The following is a 3,815-nucleotide window of genomic DNA, read 5'->3' on the forward strand; positions in this document are numbered from 1 at the left end:
ACCATACAAGCTTTGGCCAGTGTGGCTCAGTTGGTTGGGCATCCTATGTGCACAGAAAGTTTGCTGGTTCAATTTCCGGTCTGGATACATACCCAGGTTGAAGGCCTGATCCCCTGGTAGGGGGCATGCGGGAGGCAGCCAATTGATGATCTCGCAACGTTTCTCTCCCTCTTCCTTCTCTCTCTAGAAAATCAATAAAAAATCTTTTAAAAAACACCATGCAAATTAATTTGGAGCTGCAAGGTCTAACTGAAAAGAAAGAAGTCACTAGAGGTTTCCAATAGATGTGAGCCAATAAACTTGAAGCTAGGTCAATTGAAAATGTCCAGTTGGAGTAGCAGAAAGAGAAAAGTATGAAGGAAAACCAGATAGAGCCCAGGAGATCTATGGAGCACAATGAAGCATACCGACATTTGCAAAAAGGGGAGTATCAAAGGAGAGGAGAGAAAGGGGCAAAAAGAATACTTGAAGAAATAATGGCTGCAAACTTCTCAAATTTCTTAAACCACTTGAATCTACACATCCCAGCAGCTCAACAAACCAAACTGAATCGAATAAACTCAGAGACCCACAACAAGACATTATAATCAGACTGTCAGAAGCTGAAGACAGAATCTTGTAAACAGCAATGGAGTAATCAGGATAACGCCAATCAAAACCACAATGAGATACCATATTAATCCACAAGGATAGCTATAGTGAAAAAATAAAGTGTTGAAGTTTACAACAGGAACCCTTGGACAATGTTGGGAATGTAAAATGGATCAGCCACTGTGGAAAAGCTTGGTGGTTCCTAAAAAAGTGAAACAATCACCATATGACCCGACAATTCCACTCCTATGTGTCTACCCAAGAGAAAGGAAAAAATTCCTCCACACAAATATTTGTACATAAATGTTCATAGCAGCATTATCACAATAGTCAAATGGTATTAACAGCCTTAGTGCTCATCAATGTATGAATGGGTAAATAAAAGGTGGTAAATACAAGGGATTATTACTCAGCCATAAAAATGAAGTATGGATACATGCTACTAACTATGAGGATGAACCTTGAAAATAAAATGCTAAGATTAAAGAAGTGCGAGGCAAAAGTTTATATATTGTATGCTTCCGTTTAAATGGAATATCCAGAATAGGCAAATTCATAGAAACAGGTTGGTATTTGCCAAAGCTGGTTGAAGGGGGGAAAGGGCCGACTGCTTAATGAGTACGGTGTTTTCTTTGGGGATGTTGGAAATTTGTTGGCACTAGATAGATGGGGTGGTTGTACAACATTGTGAATACACGAAATGCCACTGAATTGTGTACTTTAAATGGATTCATTAAAAAATTTTAATTGAGGTATAATGGACATATACCAGGTAAGTTTCAAGTGTATAACATGTGATTCAATATTTGTATACATGGCACAATGACCACCAAAATAGTCTTAAAATTATTCATTTTTCTATTATGTGATTTGATCTAAAAATAAAAGGTATTCACAATAAAAAGGGATTCCTACCATCTATTGGAGAAGTAATTGAATCACAGAGGCATCAACATTAGAATTAATTAATAAAGAGAAAATAGTTCTAAAATGCTACAATTTAAAAATACCCTAAAAATAAAACAAAATAAAAATATCAAAAAGAGGAAAAAATAAAAACGTATACATCATGTGCCCATAAAACACAGCTGTTTACACTCCTTTAAAAAATAACCTAGTAGCTCTTTTCATCAGCAGCCTGAGGTGATCTCTGAAAATGGCTTGCTATTCACTTGATCCAGAAAACCCCACAAAATCATGCAAATCAAGAGGTTCAAATCTTTGTGTTTGCTTTAAGGACACTTGTGAAACTGCACAAGCCATCAATGGTAAGCATATCCAAAAAGCCACCAAGTATCTGAAAGATGTGACTTTACAGAAGCATTGTGTGCCATCCTGTTGTTACAATAGTGGAGTTGGTAGGTATGCCCAGGCCAAACAGTGGGGCTGAGCTCAGGGTTGGTGGCCCAAAAAGAGTGCTGAATTTTTGCTGCACTTGCTTAAAAATGCAGAGAGTGATGCTGAACTTTTGGGGTTTAAATGTAGATTCTCTGGTCATTGAGCACATCCAGGTAAGTAAATGTTAAATGAAAGCTCCCAAGATGTGGCACCGAAGTTACAGATTAACCCATACATGAGCTCTCCCTGCCACACTGAGATGATTCCTACTGAAAGGAGGAGATTGTTCCTAAACCAAGACGAGGAGACTATGTGGAAGAAAAAGATATCCCAGAAGAAACTGAAGAAACAAAACCTTATGGCCCAGGAGTGAATTCAGCATAAAATAAATGTTAATAAATGTAAAAAGAGAGGACCCTGACTGGGTAGCTCAGTTGGTTGGAGCATTGTCCTGTTGCACCAAGGTTGCAGATTTGCTCCCTGGTCAGGGTATCAGGGCACATACAAGAAACAACCAATGAATGCATATTTAAGTGAAACAACAAACCGAAGCTGATCTGGTAAGAAAAAAATAGGCACAAAAGAAAAAAAATAGGTATAAGTTTATTCATTCACACCAGACAGCTATTGTTGTATTGGCTGTTGCCATTGTTTTTGACAATCTTAGGGCAAAGAGGTCAGGCATTGCATGTTTTAAAAATTCTGGTGGCACACCAGTGTGCAATGGCACACTGGCTGAAAATCGCTGTTAGACCATAAAACAAGTCTCAATCAATTGAAAAGGACTGAAGTTATACGAAGTTTGTTTCCCAGCTACAATGGAATGAAATTAGAAATCAGGAAAAACAGAACTTAGAAGACAGAACCAAGAGAGACAGAACCTAGACACAGAACCTAGACACAGAACCTAGAAACAGAACTTAGAAGACAGAACCAAGAGAGACAGAACCTACACACAGAACCTAGACAAAGAACCTAGACACAGAACCTACACAGAACCTAGAGACAGAAGAACTTCGCTGGAGAGAACATGGCAAAAGATCCTGGACAGAAACTGGAGACAGAACCTAGAGACAGAACCTAGCGAGAGTACATGGAAAAAGATCCTGGACAGAAACTGGCCACAGAACCTAGAGACAGAACCTAGCGAGAGAACCTGGCTGAAGAACCTAGAGACAGAACCTGGCTACAGAACCTGGATAGAACATGGCAAGAGAACCTGACTAGAACCTGGACAGAACCTGGCTGGAGAACCTGACTAGTACCTGGTGACTGAACCTGGCTGGAGAACCTAATGAGGGAACATGGCTACAGAACCTGGCTGGAGAACCTAGCAAGAGAACATGGACACAGAACCTGGCTGGAGATCCTAAACAGAACTTCGCTGGAGATCCTGAACAGAACTTGGCTGGAGATCCTGGCTAGGCTGCTGATCAACTGAACGCTATCTCCGTGTCATTCCTTCTTCACTAACTCCGTCCACACCTTTGGGAACCCCTGGACCTGCTGGGGTTGGATCCCGGCAGCGGCCGGCAGCCAGGCAGCTTAAACTGAACATGAGGCTTGCTTGCTTCAGTGACGGAGGACTCCAACGTTCCCTGCCTGCCTTGCTGGCCTCTGAGCCTGCAGTTTGAACATTGTAACAAATATAGAACCGAAACAAAACCCCAGAAACCTGCTTTCAGCGAGCTGGGATCTCAGAGCTGGAGTTGAAACAGCGTTTCGATTGTAGAACCGAAACAAACCAGATACCTACTTTCAGCAGCTGAGGCCTCAGAGCTGGAGCCAAGCCTCAGAGCTAAAGCTGGCCCAGAATAAAAAAAGAAAAAAGAAAAAAGGAACAGTTGGGAGCTTCAGTCCCAGCCTGAAAACAGCCCTCAGCCCCT

At 41.2% G+C, this 3,815-nt stretch overlaps 1 pseudogene across 1 annotated transcript; it reads left to right on the forward strand.

The window, feature by feature from the left end:
- The first annotated feature begins 1,747 nt into the window (after positions 1 to 1,747).
- Positions 1,748 to 2,302, forward strand: LOC308529353 (large ribosomal subunit protein uL22-like; annotated as a pseudogene). The gene has a single exon. The product of its transcript is annotated as a large ribosomal subunit protein uL22-like (transcript).
- The last annotated feature ends 1,513 nt before the right edge of the window (positions 2,303 to 3,815 follow it).

The sequence above is a fragment of the Myotis nattereri genome (genome assembly GCF_964212035.1).
Source record: "Myotis nattereri genome assembly, chromosome: 13".
NCBI lineage: Eukaryota > Metazoa > Chordata > Mammalia > Chiroptera > Vespertilionidae > Myotis > Myotis nattereri.